Here is a 23,589-nt window from a genome sequence, read left to right on the forward strand (position 1 = left end):
AAGGAGTTGCAGCAGTTTTGCCTTGAGCAATGGGCAAAAATCCCAGTGGCTAGATGTGCTAAGCTAATAGAGACATACCCCAACAGACTTGCAGCTATCATTGCAGAAAAAGTATTGACAAAGTACCTACAGCAAAGTATTTACAAAGTATTGACTTTGTGGATGAATACCTATGCACACTCCAGGTTTCTGTTTTTTCATCTAAATTATTGTTTGTGTCCCAATAAAACAACAGTTTGCACCTTTAAAGTGGTAGGCATGTTGTGTCAGTCAAATGGTGCTAACCATCCAAAAATCCATTTTAATTCCATCTTGTAATACAACAAAACAGGACAAACACCAAGTGGGATGAATACTTTGCAAGACACTGTATGTTAATGGTGTACAAACTTCTGCATTTTCTCACCATTGGTATTTGCAGCACCCAAATAAACTTTCAAAGTCAATATCATTTTTTTATTTGACACTGACATTTTAAGCGTTTTCCTTGTTTTAATATATGGAACTTTTAATGTCACTTAAACTGTAAATAGGTGTATGACGGTAAATAGCCACCAGGTGACAGCACATAAGCTACAAATGGATGTGTGCCTGTGGACAGCTCCAGAATTATTGGCATCCTTAATAATAAACAAAAATGATTGTGTACAATAAATATGAAATGCAGTAATTTAAATTGGACATGGACATAATTATAGAAAATACAATTTTTACAATAAAACCCCATTCTATTATTGCAAATAATATTACTATTATGAAACTGTGATGGTTGAGCTTTATAGTGCAGGGTCTTATCATTGTCATGAAACCATTATGGAACACACACACACACTATTTGCTATATTTAGGTCAAGTGAGTAAATAAAACGATGTTTGAAACACAGTAAACACAAATTGCACATTTTGTTACCCAGCTCTTTCATTTAAACCATGCAAAATGTATGTCACTTGTACTCCCGCATTCAAATCTTTTATTTAAAAAAATGGAAAGAATATGACAACCATGATGCCATCAAAAGTGCAGGGCATCAGTCAGAAAAGCAACCAAGAGTTCAACTCTTCGGTCACTCTTAACACAATGCTACCACCACCATGCTTCAGTGCAGAAAGGTGTTACCAGGGTGATTAGCAGTCTTCAGTTTCAGCCAAGTGTAAATACATTGTATGGCCAAAAGTATCTGGATCAAATGAGGGCCTTCCCCAGCCTTCAAAGAAGAGTGGAGCTTATTATAACAGGAAATGGGGAATACATCTGGAATGGGATGTTCAACAAGCACACATAGTTGTGATGGTCAGGTGTCCATAAACTTTTGGCCACAAATATATGTTTGTTTTGTGGAGATGCATGGCATATAATCCCAATTAGGTCCATTTTTGTAACAGTACAAAATGTAAGCAGTTCAAATTTTCATGGTGTGTGCCAATAGTTGTAGAGTCGATCGAGGTTTTAATGGCACTATTATAGACAGTTTCTGATATTAAGAAACCCTATTAGGAAGTAAAGAGGAACTTTATTCCAAGACTGTAAGTAGCTTATACATGTTTGGGTGGAAAATACACAAATGTGTGTGGAGGCGGCATGGTGGTGTAGTGGTTAGCACTGGCGCCTCACAGCAAGAAGGTCCTTAGTTCGAGCCCAGTGGCCGGTGAGGGCCTTTCTATGTGGCATTTGCATGTTCTCCCCGTGTCTGCGTGGGTTTCCTCTGGGTGCTCCGGTTTCCCCCACAGTCCAAAGACATGCAGGTTAGGTTAACTGGTGGCTCTAAATTGACCGTAGGTGTGAATGGTTGTTTGTCTCTATGTGTCAGCCCTGTGATGACCTGGTGACTTGTCCAGGGTGTACCCTGCCTCTCACCCATAGTCAGCTGGGATAGGCTCCAGCTTGCCTGCAACCCTGTAGGACAGGATAAGCGGCTACAGATAAAGGATGGATGGATGGATACGTGTGTGTGTGTTTACTGTTGGTACTTTGTTGATTTGTCTCTTTCTGATGTATCTGGTTCATTTTCACAGACATTCATTCTCCTGTAGCTTATCTATCTCTCTGTCCAGACTTCCATTGCACTGCATTCTGGGTCTCTTGCTCTTCCTCTCTCATCTGTGTGTGTATTGATCAATGGATCTGGGGCTTTAAGTAAATGGATTGTATCGATTCTAGGAAGATAAGCACAGGCACAAAACCCCACACAGAATCTTCATAAACATCTCTTATAAACAACTCTCTCTCTCTCTGGCATGTTTATTGAAATGGTGATGATTCTGCTCTTTTTTCTGCTCATAATAACCTTTTATTGTATTGCTGTGCCTGCTAGGTTAATGGAAACCAACCATTATGCATCCAGCAAAACATTCCAGCATCCTATGTACATGTTCCAAGCTGTTATTGTTAGGGTTATGCAGTATTATTATTATTATTTTGGTATTTTTACATTCTAAAACATTAGAAAGATGGGACAACTGCTGGACATCTGAGTTAATAGTCATAATAGTTAAAGCTTGACAACTAAAGACACAGAAACCAGAACTTATTAGGCAAACACAAAACAGGTGCGAATGCTTACAAGCCATGACATAGAGTCATGTGATTTGTGAGGTTGCTAAGAAATGGAGTCCTTGCCAGCCATTTTGACGATGAAACCAGCATTGATCTAACATTTAAATAATATTGCTGGCTTTTTTTGCATGGTATATCAGATATATCCCATTCAGCTAGCATGATACTGGACGAGTCGAAGACAAGTTCAATATCATGCAAGCTGAATGGAATGTATCTGGTATACCACGAAAAAAAGCCAGCCAATATTATGAGCTTAACTCCTTTTATTTACGGTTTGATATGCCTTCTGAGGGGAATGGGTGTGTATTGGGCACATGTGATCCAAGGGATAAAATATTAATAGATCCTGGTATGGTTACAAGGGTGTTCAGGGTGTTGCAAATTAGGAAGGCCAGTGGGCCTGATGGGATCTCCCCACTCCTTCTACACACATTTGCACATGAACTTGCACCAGTCTGGTGTCCCTTATTTCAGCTCTCAGTAAACACACACAGTATACCCTTCCTGTGGAAAAAAGCAACTATAATTCCTGTTCCAAAAAAGCCATACCCACAGGTTAATAATGATTTTAGACCTGTGGCGTTAACATAAGTAGTTATGAAATCATTCGAACACATTATGATAGGAATTGTACGTAAACAGGTTCAACATCTTCTAGACCCCTACCAGTTTGCCTATAGAGATGGCAGAAGTACCGATGACGCTTTAAGCACAACATTACACCTCATTTTGAAGCATTTAGAGAACTCAAAGGCATATGCCAGGTTACTCTTCATGGATTTTAGTTCGGTGTTTAATACTATACTGCCACAAACGTTATTAGAGAAGCTAAAAAAGATGGAGGTAAACCCTTATATAATCAGATGGTATCAGGCGTTTCTTATAGATAGAACACAACAAATTAAGGTTAATTCTACATTTTCTGACATTCTAACTATTAACACTGGAGTTCCTCAAGGCTGCATAAGTTCCCCTCTTCTTTTTACACTCTATACAAATGAATGTAGATGTCACTATACAAATAACTATATCATTAAATTTTCAGATGACACAGCCATTCTGAGTGTATTAACATCTGACTCACTGGACATCAGCCCCTACCAATCAGAGGTAGACCTTATGGTGCAGTGGTGTGGGAGTAACAATCTAGTATTAAATATAAATAAGACAAAGGAAATTATTTTTGACCCCAGATCTATTGGGAATCATGATTCAGTACTGATTAAGGGAGAGAGAGTGGAACAGGTCACTTCATATACGGTAGATATCTAGGTGTCCACTTCGATTGTCAGCTGAAGTGGGCCCAGCATGTTGAATCTGTCTATGTTAAAATAAGCCAGCGCCTGCACTTCTTGAGAAGGCTAAGGGTCTTTGGGGTGGAGAAAGATATTATGCTGACTTTTTGTAGGGCTGCCATAGAGTCCATCATTCAGTATGGGATAACAATATGATTTGGGAATCTATCGGTGAAGCTTAGAACGCAATTGTATATACTCATTAGAAGGGCTGGGAAGATAATAGGTACGTATGTCACCCCCTTCCACACTGCAAGACATTTTTGAAGACATGGTGCGAAAGTAGGGTGTGAAAATTGTAGAAGACCAGAAGCACATGCTTCACTATTAGTATGAGCTGTTGCCCTCCGGCAGAAGGTATAGGGTCCCTAACTGTAAAACTAATAGATTTAAATTCTCTGTGGTCCATCTATTGATTAAGTTACTTAACAAGAACTGGTGAGAGGGTAGGGGGTTGGGGGGGGGGGTGAATGTATTGGAAGAACTGGTGTGTATGTGTGTGTTTTTTTTTTTGTAGCGTGTAAATGTGTTTTTTGATTTTATGTGTATTCATGTCAGACTCTCGTTTGCCCAAGATGAATTTCTCCACTTTGGAGACAAGAAAGGTTTATCTTATCATTATTATTATTAGTAGTAGTAGTAGTAGTAATAGTAGTCATATACATTCCTTTCGGGTGTTCAACATATCTTTCTCTTTCAAAATTCTCTCAAAATATTCCATATTTAACGAAGCAAACCTAGCGGCTATGTTTGTTTACAAACTGTCACAGTCACTCACTAGCGCAGGAGTTTTACATCTCCGACGTGTAACGCCATGTTGTCTTGACAACCATGCAATATCATAAACCACATTCAACGGTCATTCTCCACTGGGTAGAGTAATGTAATACACATAGGATAAGCAATATGTTAACAATATTGCATGCTATCAAACCAAATGAATGGATCCTGCTAGAACGGAATAGAATATGTGCTTTTATTCTATCAAAAAAGTGCCCTGTGTGTATAATAATAGGCGGCACGGTGGTGTAGTGGTTAGCGCTGTCGCCTCACAGCAAGAAGGTCCGGGTTCAAGCCCCGTGGCCGGCGAGGGCCTTTCTGTGCGGAGTTTGCATGTTCTCCCCGTGTCCGCGTGGGTTTCCTCCGGGTGCTCCGGTTTCCCCCACAGTCCAAAGACATGCAGGTTAGGTTAACTGGTGACTCTAAATTGACCGTAGGTGTGAATGTGAGTGTGAATGGTTGTCTGTGTCTATGTGTCAGCCCTGTGATGACCTGGCGACTTGTCCGGGGTGTACCCTGCCTTTCGCCCGTAGTCAGCTGGGATAGGCTTCAGCTTGCCTGTGACCCTGTAGAACAGGATAAAGCGGCTACAGATGATGAGATGAGATGTATAATAATAGTCTTTAGTGTAGCTTGTTCACAGGGACTTTTGTGGTGGATACATGATATAAACTGAACAACAACAACCCAAGTGTATCATGGACATGGAGAACTGTCTTCAGGATAGAACAGTTTGCAGTTTCTTGGTCGGCTGACTGTTTATAGCTGTTATAGTGTAAGTCATTTGTTTTATAGACAGTCAATGACTTCTAAAAAAAAGTAATTATAAGTAGATAAAATATTCATTACTTTAATAAATTAAAGATTGTAACCTTTGGCATATTGCTGTGGTATAAGAGGAATAAAACCCATTAGGATTTATTTTCCTATAGCAGCCTGCCCTCAAGTGTTTTATTCCCTAAACCCAAAATGCACATTAAAACACTCTCTTGCATCTGATACAGTTCTTACTATTAATTTTGAACATAGCATTTTCTAGACCTGCAGTATGTTTTTACCTGTGGGGTAGTTTTGCACAAATCTTTTTTTTTTTTTGCTGCTAGAATTAAAAAAGTCTCCTCACTTGGTTACTGTTGCATGACAACCATAGCGTTTATGCTCTAACTGCCATCTTTCTGGCAGGCAATTTCATCCAAAGCAAGTTACAAGTGAGGAATAATCTCATCCATGCATTTAGCTTGGTAGTTAAGGGTCTCAACAAATGTCAGTTTGAAAGCTAAAATTATGATTCAATTCTAATTGAACTCCAAATTGCTGCATTGTTTGTTTTTAAAACCATATATTCCCCAAAGCTTTTTGGTATCTACTGTCCTCTCGTACAAGTGCAGTTTCTTATTGTAAAAGCAACATCAAGCTGTTCTTTTGAAATCTGGTTGAGGTCTGAGTGTGCTGCCATTAGCGCAACCCACAACTTCAATTTGCTCGCAAGTTGCTAAGCAATTCTGGTTTTACTTTAAGGTCAAGAGAGCTTCCATTCCAACACACAGATACTGATCTATAAGCCCTTAGGGAAGGTCAATTTCCCATTTACTGTATTTAAAAAAACTGCATACTTTGGGTTATTTCTGATATTAGACCCTCTCTAATACACACCATCAACTGATTAAAAAAACACACCCAAAAGAACCTGCAAAATATGACATGAAAGGCCAACCATGAATCAATAGAAGGGTAAGAAGAGCTATGTTGGTCATGTGATCTTTTTGTTGTTGTTAATGTTAATGTAATTGTTAATTACTGAAGTAGCCAGAAAAGTGCTTCATCTCACTTACCAAATGGTGAGCAAGACTCACTGATTGAAGCTAATGTTTTTCACTTTAAAATGGGAGGAAACAGCAAGCAGGAGAAGGAAGAAGGACTGAGAGTTTCTTCCATGCTCAGTGTTGCCCTAGTACAGTCATTTTGAAAGGAGATATGAAGTCTTCATTGTATACTTTAAGTGAGAAAAGTCCTGACACACTATGAGGAAGAATCTTTGAAACATCAATTTGCAAAGTACAAATTGCAAAGGTTACATGACAAAGTTGCAAAAATTCTCAGACAAACTGCACCTTGTGTTATTAGAAAAGTCATTACCATTGTTTGGGAAGATTTCACACAACACACAGCAATGCTACTGAAGGTGAAGGAGCTTGCTAAAGTTCTAGGAACAGCATTAACTCTCTCTCATCAACAACACTCAAATAGAAAGAGCAAAACAGAGTCATAGAAAAGACTTTTCACTACAATTAGTTTGATAATATGCAGGTGGAAAGTTCATGGAACCTCCAATAATCAACTCAAAACAGGAAGATTTCACTCCACACTCTCTGACTAATGATAAAGAAGGAGCAAGAGAAGCCAGCAGTCAATTGAAAAGAGTTGCAGGAGAACCTGAAAGCAGCAGGAACAGCAGTTATACAGAACACAATAGGGGAGAGCGGGGTAAGATGAGCCACTTTTTACATTTTTCATCATAACTACATGTTAAAGCCATTTTTGCTTCCAGTCTACACACCATACCAAATTTCAAAGTGTACTGTTACTATCTGAGCAAAAAATAATTGATAAGCTCTTATGGTTAGAGTGATATTACCTCTTGAAAAAAAAATGTCAAGTGGCTCAACTTACCCCATGCACGGGGTAAGATGAGCCACTGTGTGGGGTAAATTGAGCCAACACAAAACATGTTAGGTTAACAAAGTAAACAACTTTTATTATTAGAAATGCAATCAGTGAATCAAGTCAAGTCAAGCAAGTGGGGGATAGGGCCGTTGCATAGAGAAGGGGAGATGAAGAGAGAGGTGATAGAACGAGATGGGATAGGGAGGGATAGATAGATGGATAGAGAGAGAGATATGCATAGATAGATAGAAAGAGGGATGGTTAGAGAGGGAATGAGAGATATACTATATTATAGAAATTACTAAAACAGTAGAACAGTGCCAAAAAATCTTATTTCTTTCAGTAGGTTAAAACATTGCTAAAACATGCAGCAATCATTCCATCAATCATTTCATCATTATTCAATGTTCCAAGCATTCAAATTGCAAGGGAACACCATTTGCCTCTCCCTCCGTGCTGTCCCCCCAACAGTAAAGGGGTGGGGCAATTTTTTCACAATATCCTGTCTTGACAGGACAGCCTTATCTTTCTCTTTGAAGACAAAGGTCGGCTTTCTTGCAGAGCCATGGCATGACCGGCTTCTTTTGACAAATCTTGCCTCTATTTCGAAGACATCCAATTTGATTATCTGGCCAATGAAGAAATGCACTTTCTTCTTCCCCGTGAATTTTGCCACAACATAATCCCCCACATCTAACAACTGGTCTTCCTCATCTGATGTCATATATATATGTTGTTGTCATATATGACCAGTAAATGTGAAAACTTAAGTGTCATCCATATTGGGTAAGCTCAGCCACCAATGGGGTAAGTTGAGCCAGTGGCTCAACTTGCCCCACATCTAATGGCTCGTCTTACCCCGTGGCCACCATTTTGTAGAAAAATGCTAATAAAGGGGATTAGGCTAATCAAAATTATTTTTATTAGCATTCATATCATAGCTTAGAAAGCCACTAACTTAACCCTAATGTGTCTAAATATTATTCTACTTTTGTCTTCTCTAAATTATCTTCACTGTGGACAAACATGGAATTGACTTAGAAAGCACAAAAACACATTTTTATAAATATCTCCCTCACCTAGTTTGACATGTGGTGCTCCTCTCCACAAGTGTAAGTAAATGGTCCCGCCCCCCTTTGAATGTGGTCACATGGTCACATTTGTTTACTGTTTCTTAGAAACAGGGGGTGGCTCATCTTACCCTCTGGCTCATCTTACCCCACTCTCCCCTACTCAATTAATTGCACTACAATCATCAAAGTTCCTGCACCTCATGCAAAATTCCAAGAGGCACAGAGATGCACAGTAATTTGAAGATAATTCTGCCTGTCATCTTTGAAGAATTTCACTCTGAATTGAATTGAATATTTGAAAAGAATTGACAATTCAATTGAATTGAAAAGAATTGAAGATTCACTCTGTCACAGCAAGGCTGTAGACACAGCACCCTGAGGCATTTATCATCATTTCTGGGGACTTTAATCACGCTAATTTGGACTCTACTTTGGCTGCTTTTTACCAGGCTGTGGATTGTCCAACAAGGAACAACAGGACAATTGACTTGCTGTATGCTAATGTGAGGGATGCATACAGAGTCACACCCCTCCCCCCACTAGGGAGGTCTGACCACAACCTGGTTCTTCTACAGCCGAAGTACCCCCCTGGTTCAAAGGGGTCAGAGGTCAACTGAGGAAGCTTCACCCCAGGAAAGCAGCAGGCCTGGACAAGGTGTGTCCCCGACTACTGAAGACCTGTGCTGCTGAACTGGATGAACCACTCCAACGCATCTTCAACCTTAGCCTGCAGCTGGGGAGAGTGCCCACCCTCTGGAAGACATCATGTATCATTCCAGTTCCCAAAAAGAATCGGCCCAGCGAGCTGAACGACTTCTGACCGGTGGCACTCACTTCACATCTGATGAAGATGTTGGAGCGGCTCTTCCTCAGCCTCCTCAGACCCCAGGTACAACATGCCCAGGACTGTCTTCAGTTTGCATACCGGGCAGGTGTCGGTGTGGAAGACGCCATCCTCTACCTGCTACACCGAGCCCACTCACATCTGGATAAGGGAAATGGCACAGTGAGGATCCTCTTCTTGGACTTCTCGAGTGCCTTCAACACCATCCAACCCCTATTGCTTCAGAACAAACTGAACAGGATGCGAGTGGACCCCTGCCTGGTCACCTGGATCTCCAGCTACCTCACTGACAGGCCGCAGTATGTCAGGCTGAAGGACATCACATCTGACACTGTGATTAGTAGCACCGGAGCACCTGAGGGCACGGTGCTGGCCCCTCTTCTCTTCACCCTGTACACCGCGGACTTCTGCTACAACTAGGAGCTGTGTCACATTCAGAAGTTTGCCGATGACACAGCCATTGTTGGGTGTATCAGTGACGACAGAGAGGAGGAGTATAGGAGCCTGGTGAGGGACTTTGCTGTGTGTTGCAACAGGAACCATCTGCAGCTCAACACCTCGAAGACCAAGGAGCTGGTCATTGACTTTGGGAGGTCCAGACCAAGGTCATGACCAGTTCTGATCGAGTGAGTCGAGGTGGAGGCTGTGGATTCCTACAAGTGCTGTGGCTGGACAGCAAGTTGGACTGGACTTGCAACACCAAACACTTATACAGGAAGGGACAGAGCAGGCTATACTTCCTTAGGAGGCTGCAGTCCTTTAGCATCTGCAGAAAACTCCTGTGGATGTTCTATCAGTCTGTGGTCGCCAGTGTCCTGTTTTACACCGTGGTGTGCTGGGGGGGCAGCACATCCAAGAAGGACACATCCAGGCTGGACAAACTGATCAGGCGGGCCGGCTCTGTGGTCAGCATGAAGCTGGACTCTCTGGTGACGGTGGCAGAGAAGAGGTCTATGGACAAACTATTGAACATCATGGACGATGCCAGTCACCCTCTGCACACCGTCATCAGCAACCAGAGGAGCCTGTTCAGTGACAGAATGCTCCTTCCCAAGTGCAGGACGAACAGACTTAAAAACTCCTTTGTCCTTTACGCCATCAGACTGTACAACTCCTCTCTGGGGGGCTTAGGGGTAACAGGAGGACAGAGGATGGGAAGGAGCAGTAGCCTAGCCTAACAATAAGCAATACCGGACAATGTGCAATATACGGTAAATGTGCAATATAAAGTGCAATATCTCTCCTGCCGCCGCCCCCCCTTCTCCCCACCTTTTTCCCCCTCCTTCCCCCTCCCCTTCCTCTCTTCCCCATATCTTATTCTTTTTATATTTGTATATGTAAATACTTAATTTATTTTAATTTATCTAGAAGTTTTCTCTATTTCTTTTCTCTGTTTATCTGTAATGATGCTGCTGGAATCTTAATTTCCCTGAGGGAACCCTCCCAAAGGGATCAATAAAGTTTTATCTAATCTAATCTAATCTAATCTAATCTAATCTAATCTAATCTAATCTAATCTAATCTAATCTAATAAGGAAGGGTATGATCCACCATGCGTATGATCCACCATACTACCATACCCATAGAGAAGTATGAAGTGTGAGCTTCATGATCTGGGGCTGCTTCTCTGCAAAGGGTACTGGGGTATTAGACATCATTGAAGGAAACATGAATGGAGAGCTGTAAAAGGACATATTAGAGGCGAAGTTAAATTCCATCCATTATCCATAACCACTTATCCTGTGCAGGGTCATGGGCAAGTTGAAGCCTATCCCAGCTGACTATGGACGAGAGGCGGGGTATACCCTGGACAAGTAGCCAGATCATTGCAGGGCTGACACATAAAGACAAACAACAATTCACACTCCCATTGACACCTACCGTCAATTTAGAGCCACCAATTAGTCTAACTTGCATATCTTTGGACTGTGGGGGAAACCAGAGCACCCAGAGGAAACCCACACAGACACGGGGAGAACATGCAAACTCCACACAGAAAGTCCCCCATTGGCTACTGGGCTCGAACCCAGAACCTTCTTGCTGCGAGGTGACAGTGCTAATCACTATACCACCGTGCCACCCCAAGTTAAATTCCTCAGACAAGAAACTGAACCAGGGAGGAAGATGGATGTTTCATCAAGAAAACAACCCCAAACATGCACCCAAAATGACTCAAGACTTGTTTCTAAAAAAGTAGGTGAATATTCTTGCATGGCCTCGCCAATCTCCTGACTTTATTTCTGTCAGAATGACTTCATCAAGGAACATTATTTACATTGCAATATTTGCAACAAGTTGTATTTGGCAGGTGGCTCTGTTTTGGGACCTCCCTGCCCTTCCATGTGCATATGTGGAAAGCCTTGGGGCAGGGAAAGCATGCTTCCCTGCCCTACCATGTGCCTGGCATATGGAAAGGCTAAGGCAGGGAGAGCCACAGCAAAACCCCCAAAAGCACCATGCCAGCAGACCTCCCTGGCCTTCCATGCATTCATGGAAGAGCCAGCAGGAGGAGTTCACTGAACTACTAAGTAGGAAGCAAGTTAAAGTGAGATGAAATACGATGAGGTGAGCTAAAGCTTGGCAGATTGCTGTTGGGGTAATATAGCTAGTACGTTTATACAGAGGGCCTGAGTAACTATGCAATAACATTATTGTTTAATCTAGCGCAGTTTGAATGAATGGGGCATGTCAGGCTGGATGGCACTGGCTCTGGGCACAGTTGGCAAAATTCTGAAATTCAAAGCGAGACAAGAATCCGCCATGGTTGTCCAAGCCTGGAATATGGGCTGTTCAAATGATGAAATTATCCAATGCACAGGACCATGTGAGGTGCATCATGAATCTATTAATAACAGAACTGAGGATTGCCCTTGTTTATTATGTTTACAGCTGCTGCCTCATTGTCATAAAACAGGATTTGCTTTTGACCAGTGTTTATCCCACAGAAGACAAGCTACCCAATTGGGGAGATTCCATTAGAGTAGTGGAAGAAGTGTCAGCTGACAAGGATGACAATTCTTTTGGCCATGCAAAAGCAAACTGCTGATTATTAAACCCCCCCCCCCCCCCCCCCCCCCCCAACAATGGAAGGGGTTGTGTCTGTGAGCAACTTAATTGCAAATGGAGATTCCAGGTTTTCATTATAGAACAATGGCATACTGTTCCATTTACCCAAAAGAAGGAGATGAGAACTGGCATTCAAATCTGCAGCCTGTATCCATGCTCACCCTATCATTGAGTTCTCCCCAGATTTAGAGAGGTCAAAGCTTGGATACAAAGGAGCATCCCTGGGGAATAATGCACATTATATAATTAAGATGTCCAAAGATAGGAACAATTCCCTTTTGAAATTGTGATTGCCTTCTCCACTTCTTATGACCTCTCTGAAACAATTTGATTTTCAAGGAGCAGTGAAGCTTGCATCTGGTTGCTAAGGTGATGCCTAGTAATTCTATAGTCAAGTCAGTTTATTTGTATGGTGTTTTTAACAACAGACATTGTCGCAAGCAGCCCACAAAAAATTAAAGACTTTAAACGTGAACTAATTTTATCTGTAATTTATCCCTGATATGGTGACGGTGGCAAGGAAAAACTCCCTCAGATGACATGAGGAAGAAACCTTGAGAGGAACTGGACTCAAAAAGGAACCCATCCTCATTTGGGTGATAACAGGCAACATGACTATAAATAATTTATTTCTATAATGGTGTCTTATGTAGTCACAAGTATAACCGTGTAACCACGAAAATCATAATAGTTTTAACATGAGGTCTGTTTTTTGAAATTATCAACTGTTCATTGATGCTCTGAGCTTCATCAATACGAAGAGCAGATTAATTGATTATTAGGCTTTTTCTCTCCCTCCAAAATATGTACAGGGAGCTATCTCATAGGATTAACACGAGTTAATTGAGTAGTTGGGTGGTGACATCATTGTTCTGCGACGCAGCTAATTTGGGAGCATGGAGGATGTAAACATCCTCTGTGACCAGGAAACGTGAACTTGTAGAAGGATTTGACCAGACTCCAGCACTTGGATTCTGGAGTTCATGGTGGCAAGTGCTGCTGCATGCTGGACAAGTCTGACAAGGAATTATTTGGGTCCATTGGTGTGGCTGCTGGGGCTTAGGCTCTCGGGCAGTGGAGCAACCGGAGCTGGGACTGCGCGTAGGTGTGGGCAGTGTTTTCATTTTTGACAGCTTCCCTAGGAGCAGAAGAGCTGAAAATATCTGCAGCTGGGGGCTCAATGCGGATGCCCCCGCGGCAATGCAAACAGTTCCTCGAGGGAAGCGCCGACTGGAGCTGCGAAGCTAATTATTAACATGATTTCCAGGCGCTTCAGTGCAGGCCACTCGTTAATCCTGGGAGCAGAGGATTTCTATTTGAAAACGAGAGTTCCAGTGAATGGAAATGGTGCTCGCTTGCAAAATGGCTTGCAGAGGAAGCAGCAAAGGTAGGCAGGTTAAAGCAACTTATATAAGGTGCTCGATGAGAGATTTACCAATAGAATGCGTAGAAGGGAATCAGCTGAGCTGACAGCTGATGTGGGCTGGCTTGAGATCAGCTGCAGTCAGCTAATGTAGCTGGGATTGAAGGCTGAGCTTGACTTTGTGGCCTGCCAGAACTATGCTATGCTCGATTTATGGAGGGCTTTGAAATTCTGAGTCCATTACTGGGACCTTTAGGGGACAATTTGCCAAGAGGAATGAGCCAAAATTTGACCACAGTGCTTAAATGAGTAGAATTACATAATCGTGAATAACAGCTTTGCCACAAAGGACTAATGTCTGTAATTTGCGGTGCCTGAATACTATAGTATTTTATAAGATAACAGCTTATCATTGCATGTATCTTAATCAGGAATCAAGGTAAAAATAAAGTAAGGAAGTAAAACACTTGAGGGTGCGCTGATATAGGAACAACAAAATTACTGTTACCACTCTGAAGATTATCCATCGAAGTAAGACCACAGCAACACAAGTGCAGAAACTCCAAGCAGAAGTGGAGCATTCACACTAGCACTTCCTGAGTCTATGATAAACATAGAAACTACATCCTCCAACCACAAATCAGGGCACATCCACAATCAGATTGGTCAAGGGGTTTGGTGTTAGCTAACGGATGCCACTATTACACCCTTGAGTAACTCACATAACTCTTCTGAAGGCATTTTCCATGTCAGATGCTATTGCTGTTTAGGACATAAAGATGTGGTAGAGGAATACATTTACTTTAAAAAGCTTTTGTAGATCAATTGGCTGTGGTACAGTTGTGAGTTCAAAATCCCAGAACTGCAGCTAATTAATTAATTAATTAATTAATTAATTAAAAACAATTTGAGTGACTGTCGAGTGGTTAATCTTTGATGGCTTGGTGATAGGATTCTGCCTTAACTATATGTTATTATGGCTCAAACTATCTGCCACGTAAAAAAATTAAATGGCTCGATTGTGAAATGTAAAAACATTGCGGTGTCTCAGTGACACAGTTGTTAGTGCCAGATGGGCTGATTTACTGATTTCAGAAATCTTCTTGGATTTTCCACACAACAGTTTCTAGACTTTGCATAGAATGGTGTGGAAACAAACAAACAAACAAAAAATTAACTAAATAATAAACATTCTTTGCAACCATGGTTAACAGAAAAGCATCTCAGAATGGATGATACTTTGGGCTACAACAGCAGCAAGTTACACTCCTGTCAGCAAAGAACACTGACTGTGAGGCTGCAATGGGCACAATATCACCGGAACTGGACAGTAACCTGGTCTAGCATTAACAGCCATATCATATTTTGTGTTACAAAAAGAAATATTTGAGTTTAGTATCTGTATAAGTCAAGTCAATTTCTTTGTATAGTGCTTTTAACAATAGACATTGTCGCAAAATAGCTTTACAGAAAAAGATTTTAAACATATGAATGAATAAATGTATCCCTAATGAGCAAACCTGAGATGACATGAGGAAGAAACCTTGACTTAAAAGAGAGCCCATCATCATTTGGGTGATAACAGATAACATGATTATAAATAACTTGCTTCTCTAAGTGTGTTATATATATATATATATAGTCAAAAAATGCAATTGTTTAACCAGGAAATTCATTATACTGTAGTTTTAACATGAAGTCTATTTTGGTGAAGTTATCAACTGTCCATTGATGGAGAATAGAGTGCAAAACTGTTCATGTCAACTGCCCTCCTAAAGTTGTCATGGTGATTGTAGTCCTCAGCCACTGTAGAAAAAATGTAAGTGTCCAGAGCCATCTTCTAAGTGTATCTTTAGGCTGTCCACATGGAGCCATCCTCCACAAAAGTGAAGTGATGAGAACCTCAGCCAGAAGTAGAGCATTAGGATGTATCAGGCACGTCTGAAGAACAGGAGAGTGTCTCAGGATTGACATGTAACTCAAAAGAGAGAAAAAACACAGATCAGGTATGCCTGTTGTCACTTAATAGTTAGGAACATTGTACATTGTGTGCTGAGTGCAAGCAGGGACTCTGGTAAAACTAACTATGACAACATAACTAAAAGGAAGAGCCAGAAGGTAACACAGACATGAGGGAGCCCTGGGACATAAAACAGCCAGCCACTTCACTGTCAACAAACCTGTGTGAACACGTGAGAGTGGGGGGCAACAGCATCCATACATCCCAGATTATCAAAACACTCTATGCCTGAGGACCCTCCAGATCTACTCCTTTACCCAATAAAAAGCTATTAACAAAAGGCTTGACTAAACAAATATGTTTTCAGTCTTAAACAGTGAGATTGTGTCTGAATCCTGAACACTACTTGGAAGACTGTTCCATAGGTGTGGGGCTCTATAAGAGAGAACTCTGACCCCTGCTGTATCCTTCACCATTTGAGGTATCAACAAATAGCCTGCACCTCTTGCTCCAAGTAGGTGTAATGGGTCCTAGGTACTGTGGCACAAGAACATTCAGTGCTTGATAGGTCAATAGTAGTATTTTATCATCAATGCTAAATTTGATTTGGGAGCCAGTGCAGTGTGGGTAAGTAGGGAGGGCTCCTCCCCAGCCGGCCTGTCAGACCTGTGGTGTCCTCCCATCTCCCTCTTCCGTGTCTGTGTCTTCTCCCCCTCAGGTGAGTGACGTGCATAACGCCGGTGCAGAGGGAAAGCCTGGGCTGATGTGCTGGCACGGCTGGGGGGCCGGAGCATCTCCAGAGTCAGGGCCTCGCAATGGAGGTGGGAGCTGTGATCTGGATCCCTGACGTACCAAAGACTGCCCCTAATCGGGCTGGAATGTATCGCAGACCGGTAAGTGTTCAAGGGGATACATATCACATGTTGGTGGATTCCGGTTGCAGTCAGACCTCAATTCACCAAAGCCTGGTGCAAGGTGAGGCACTGGGGACAGCACAAGCAGTGAAGGTGTTGTGTGTGCACAGGGATGTTCACAATTATCCTGTAGTGTCCATCTGTATTCTATTCCGGGGCCAAAAGCATAAAACTCAGGCGGCAGTTAATCCTCGTCGCCCCCACTTGCTGATTTTGGGGGCTGATTGGCCAGGGTTGAAAGAACTGATGGAACATATAGTGAGAGGTGGGTCCTACATTAATATGTCACAGGAAGATCCCGGTGTGGCATTGACTGGGGAAGCTGTCACAGAGCCATCTACGTCAGCACCACGTCAGGGCAATACAAAGAGTGAGGAGCAGCTCGCCCCTCCTCCCTCTCTTAGGGATTCCCTTGAGGATTTCCCGTTAGAGCAGTCGTGAGATGAGACTCTGTGTCATGCGTTTGACCAAGTGAGAGTAATCGATGGTCAAACTCTCCAGCCAAGGGTGACTCCAGCCTTCCCATATTTCGCTATTATTAAGGATAGATTGTACCAAGTGATGCAGGACACTCAAACCGGTGAACAGATAACTCAGTTGTTGATCCCAAAGAGCTGTAGGGAACTCGTATTCCATGCGGCTCACTTTAATCCCATGGCCAGACACTTGGGGGAGGATAAAACACTAGCCCGAATAATGGCCCAATTCTATTGGCCAGGGGTTTGTGGGGATGTCCGTTAGTGGTGTGCAGCATGCTGTGAATGCCAATTAGTAAATCCCACGGCCACCCCCAAAGCACCTTTGTACCCTCTCCCTCTAATCAAGATCCCTTTTGAGAGAATTGGTATGGATCTCGTTGGGCCATTAGATCTGTCAGCACAGGGATATCACTTTATTTTAGTTCTGGTGGACTATGCAATGTGATATCCGGAAGCAGTGCCTCTCCGCAATATCTCTGCTCGCAGTATTGCAGAAGCGCTCTTCCGTATTATCTCCTGGATCGGGATTCTGAAAGAAATCCTGACAGTCCAAGGCACTACATTTATGTCACACACACTGCATGAACTGGGTGGGTTATTGAGAATTAAGTATTTCCGCACCAGTGTCTGTCACCCACAAATGGATGGCTTAGTGGAACAGTTTAATCAAACACTCAAAAACTTAATTCGGAAATTTGTAAGTGAGGATGCACGTAATTCGGATAAATGGCTCAAGCCCCTGTTATTTGCAGTACAAGAGGTCCCGCAAGCCACCACAGGTTTCTCACCGTTTGAGTTATTATATGGGCGTAAGCTGTGTGGCATTTTGGATGTGCTACGAGAAAATTGGGAGGAGGGACCTTCGCCTAGCAAAAATGAAATTCAATACATTCTCAATCTGCATGTAAAACTACACACCCTCACACACTTAACCCAGGAAAATTTATGGCAGGCACAAGAATGTCAAATCCGGCTGTATGACAGAGGCATGCACCATAGAGAGTTCACACCGGGAGAAAAAGTGCTCATATTATTGCCCACATCGAGCTCCAAATTAATCGCCAAGTGGCAAGGGCTCTTTGAGGTCACACAGTGAGTCGGGGATGTCGACTATAAGGTGAGGCGAATGGATAGGGGTGGGGCACTGCAAATTTACCACCTCAACCTGTTAAAACGTTGGAATGAGGGGGTCCCCGTGGCATTGGTGTCGGTAGTTCCAAAGAAGGCAGAGCTGGGGCCAAAGGTAGAAAAAGTAATATCTCAAACCACTCCGGTCCCTTGTGGAGACCACCTCTTACCGGCACAACTCACAGTGTGGGCAAGTTGCAGAAGGAATTTTCTGATGTGTTCTCACCCCTTCCCGTCTGCACCCACCTCATAGAACACCACACTGAGATGCCCCCGGGGTGGTGGTGCGTAGCCCGAACGCAAAAAAAAGGTGCTTTGGGATGAACTCAAGGCCATGCTCAAAATGGGCATAATTAAGGAGTCCCACAGTGACTGGAGCAGCCCAGTGGTCCTGGTTCCCAAGACCAACGGGTCAGCCCGGTTCTGTGTGGACTATAGAAAAGTCAACGTGGTGTCTAAATTTGATGCATACCCAATGCCTCGCACTGATGAGTTGCTGGATCAGTTAGGCGCTGCTCGCTTTTATTTGACACAGATCTAACGAAGGGATATTGGCAGATCCCCTTGACTCCTCTATCCTGAGAGAAAACGGTCTTTTCCACACTGTTTGGATTACACCAATTTGTCACGCTTCCTTTTGGGTTATTTGGGGAACCTGCTACGTTCTAGCAGCTCATGGACAAGATCCTCCGCCCTCACGCTGCCTACGCAGCCGAATACCTCGATGACAATCATTTATAGCAATGATTGGCCTCGGCACCTGGAACACCTTAGGGTCGTCCTAGAGTCGCTGAGGCATGCAGGTCTTATAGCTAACCCAAAAAAGTGTGCAATTGGCTGGGTGGAAGTACAGTATCTGGGTTTCCACTTGGGTCATGGCCAGGTGCATCCCCAAATTAACAAGACTGCAGCAATTGCGGTCTGCCCAAGGCCCAAGACCAAAGTTCCTGGGGCTGGCTGGCTACTATTGTAGGTTCATACCTAAATATTCGGTGGTCACCAGCCCGCTGACTGATCTCACTAAAAAGGGAGCACCAGATCCGGTCTAATGGACGGAGCAGTGCCAACAGGCTTTCACTAGGGTAAAAGCTGCACTGTGTGGGGGCCACTTTTACACTCCCCTGACTCCTCTCTTTCCTTTATTTTACAGACAGACACATCAGACAGAGGGCTGGGAGCCGTTTTGTCCCAGAAGGTGGAGGGCAAGGAGCGTCCCGTGCTGTACATCAGCCACAAGCTCTCGATGCATGAAAGCAAGTACAGCACCATTGAAAAGGAGTGCCTGGCCATCAAGTGGGCGGTCCTCGCCCTGCTGGGGCGCCCTTTCACCCTCTGTTCGGATCATGCACCTCTCCAGTGGCTCCACCGCATGAAGGATGCCAATGTGTGGATCACCCGTTGGTATCTTGCCCTCCAGCCATTTAAGTTCGAGGTGATCCACAGGCTGGGGGTGCAGATGGTGGTGGCGGACTTCCTATCCCATCGGGGGGAGGAGTCTGCTGCAGGCCGGATGGCTCCCCGGCCTGAGTCAGGTGGTGGGGATATGTGGCAGCAGGGGCATGGCCGAGTGTCAGTTTGTGAATGGAGGGCGGAGCCGGGGAAGGTGAGTGGCCAAGTCATTACACCTAGTGTCAATTAATATGTGTGTGTGTGTGTGTGTGTGTGTGTGTGTGTGTTTGTTGCAGGGATGGTGGAGCATAAAAGGAGGGAGAGCACAGAGAATCAGGGAACTGTTACACATGTTAACAAAGAAGGGTTTTTCCTACGAGTTGGAAAATTATCTATCCACTGAGTTCCCCGACATCTCAAACTACCCGTGCTGCAGACATTGTTCTACATGGACAAACAGATAAAAACCTGGAAGAGCATGGAGGCATACAGCTTTTTATATGTGGCTGGATTAAAGATCTGGGGATCAGGACACTACAATATAGACGGTGGTAGACGGATCTAAGTGCAGGAAGAGTGTCTATTAGCAGGCATGATATTTACAAAAATGAAGGCAAAACAAAGCTGAATCATAAAGCAGAGTGAGTATTTAAATAGCATTATAAACATGGCTTGAAACAAATGTGATCATGATGATACTTTGCAAAGCCTCTGTGTAAACAGTGTCTGTATCTGCACATGCTGGTTGCACTCAAATCAGTATCAGGTGTTTTCCATAACGACTGGGTTCCAAGCACACACAATGTGCTCCGTGAGGAAGCACGGCCGCATGAGCTGCGCCAGACTCAAGTGCACGAAGGCGTGACAGTGGAGTGTTCATGTGCTGTGTGACCACAACTTTTAGCTTACCTGTATATCGCCATACATCGCTGCCAAAATGCCTCATTTTCATCGATAATCCATCACAAAGCATCGCGAGCTGTAGTGTGACTGTAGGTTAACGAGGCGGATGTGACGCCGGATGCAATCCAGCAATTGTACCCTACTATGACTAAAAATTAGCTTCAACTTGAAAAAAATTGCGGCCCAGTCATGGAGAAATGCTGTTCTAGAACATCTCTGCTATTGGTCTGAGCCTGTCTTAAAGTGATACACAAAACAATACGTGAGGCATCTGCTAAAATCTGGTAGATGTTTCGGTCTGTTTTTTGTTTTTCTTCTCAGGTCTCTTGGTCATAGTTAAAAACAGGGACATTTCCAGGGACAGCTCTAGCCGGGGACAGGCCACCAAAAATGGGGACTGTTCCCAGAAAACAGGGACACCGTCTGCTAGGGGGGTCTGGAGGCATGCTCCCCCCCAGAAAATGTTGAAATTTACTTGGCTTCTGGTGCACTCTCAGCTAATAACTTACTAACCATTTCCCTGTAAAATACTTGCAAAATATGCACGAAATTTCCCTCCAGTTGTAAGTGTGCTTGGCTTTCTCAGTTACCCTCTGTAGTACGCTGCCTGGCTCTGCAACATAACTACATACGCTATGGCGTGGTCACGCAGTCCAGCTCAACCAATCAAAGTGTGAGAATCGATCAACAAATATGGTGTTGCTTCTGGTCATGACCCGAATTGAAGACAATTTTGTGGTGAAATGATTGGATTTGTAGCAAATTATGGCCAGTGGAGACTATATAAATCACTTGAACATTGAAAGGCAAGGTTTTTTTTTCTTTTTTCTAGCCTCAAGTAGCCAGTGCAGACCGTCTACGTAGCCAGAGAAAACGACTGGTCACTGGCGCGTCTGGACATCTCTGATTAGAGATTTCACACACGCCTCAGATGAGGTTGCATGAAATTTCTGTGGCTTCCTCAAATGGGAAGTCCTCAATGGCTATCTTGGCATAGCTTAGACGAACAAGGCGGTCAAATATACAGATGCTAAGTTGGTTGCAGAGGCCAACCTTTATTCTGTTGCTACAGTAGAACCTGACTGTATGGTTGGTTACCATGACATGTGCTGGCCAATGGGAGTGCACTATTGATTCTGAGCAGCAAATTACGTCCTGCTTCAGAAATAAGGAAGAGCACTGTACCAGAGAAACACAAACATCGGATGCAGATTTGTGTTGTTTGGGGTCCCCACCCATCCACTGGAGTTTATTTTGATCTGCCGGTGCAACTAACATTGCTCGTTTTTGTTTCATCATAATTTTCTCTAATAGGAATTTTGAAGCCCATTATTGCAGAAAATTACCCGTCGACTTCTAGTATTGGCCGTCGAAAAGACGGGTCGACAGGTCTCTAGATAAAATGGATATAGTCAGTGCTAAGGGAAGAATTGATATTTTTAGAGGAGGTTCAATTGCTTCTGGGATTATCTGTTTGAAGAGTCATGTAGATAAGGGATCCAGTACATAAGTTGATGATTTTGATGAGGTAACTGAAAACTACTTAATTTAAATCACAGACTTTCAATTTTATTAGTTTTTTTTAATAACAATTAATTTTTAATAACAATTAATGAATTTAGGGCCATGTGGCTCTAAATTCTCCTCTATTTTTTCTTGCTTCACCATGACCCAATTCAAGATACTACGTCATGCATCATGTGGTAGGCTTTCCCTGTTCACACAAGGCATTGTGGGATATAAAATCAAAACAGGAGAGGAAAATGGAGGTCGCAAATGAAATGTGAAAGATCAACTACAGTAATGGAAAGCGAGAAGATATTATGTTGCAAAGGAAAGGAAACGTAGGACCAAATTAATAAAGATCGACAGTCAGTGAGTACCTCGGTGTGATCAGCTCTCTCTCTCTCTCTCTCACTCTACACGCTGTTTTGCACTGTTATTGGAGATGCTTTAATCTCATTGTACATGTGTATAGTGACAATAAAGGCATTCTATTCTCTAACTGTCAGTGCACAGTCAAAGGTAAACCTGTAGATGGCAGTAAGGCAACACTGGATGCCAGCTGCCGTAAAACCCAAAAGAAGAAAAAGAAGGTAAACCTGCGCATGCGCACACCAGACTTCCTCTGTCTGCTTGACTGCGTGAAGCGAGCAATTTCATGCACATTACTTGCTCGGGAATCCCCTCAAATTAAATAACTTCCCAGCCACAGAATGGCCTGATAATTTTTTTAGATATTGCAGAAATAAACATACATCACAATGACCAAATTTCAGAGATAACTAAATTTCACCGATTTTATGAAATCAAAAGGCCATATTGCTTTCAGGGAAGTACAACATTCTAATTGCTGATCTGATATACTGTTATCTAAAGGGTTACTTATCAAATTGTCTGGCTTTAAATTAATAGTTTAATTTTTTGCCTGATATTTTCAATTTTGCCATTGAAAAAAAATTCATGATGTCGTTGCTACTACATATTAATACTGTGCATGTTTCTATGGTGGTCTTAGTCCTAGTTAATTTATCTACAGTATTAAATACGTATCTAGGATTATTTTTGTTATCCTCTATTAGGGTGGAGAGATACATTGATCTATCAGCACTAAGAGATTTTCTATACTTCAAGAGGTTCTCTTTCCATGCTAATTGTAATACTACCAATTTTGTTTGACGACATTTATGTTCTAATTTCCGAGGGGTCTGTTTTAAGGTGCATGTGTGATTGTTATACCAGGATGCTAGCTTTTGCTCTCTAATTATTTGTTTAAATTAATTATATGCTTGAGTTAGCCACCATTCGAGCCGAGCAGCCAATGGAGGCCTTTCTATGTGGAGTTTGTATGTTCTCCCCGTGTCTGCGTGGGCTTCCTCCGGGTGCTCCTGTTTCCCCCACAGTCCAAAAGATATGCATGTTAGGCTAATTGGTGGCTCTAAATTGACTGTAGGTGTGAATGTGAGTGTAAATGGTTGTTTGTCTCCATGTGTCAGCAATGCGATGATCTGGCAACTTGTCCAGGGTGTACCCCACCTCTTGCCCATAGTCAGCTGGGATAGGCTCCAGCTTGCCCACGACCCTGTACAGGATAAGCAGTTACGGATAATCAATGGATGGATGGAGTTAGCCACCATGCCAAAGTGAGTGTGTGAATTTGATTATCCTTTTTGC

This window comes from Neoarius graeffei, chromosome 3, assembly GCF_027579695.1.
Source record: "Neoarius graeffei isolate fNeoGra1 chromosome 3, fNeoGra1.pri, whole genome shotgun sequence".
Lineage (NCBI taxonomy): Eukaryota > Metazoa > Chordata > Actinopteri > Siluriformes > Ariidae > Neoarius > Neoarius graeffei.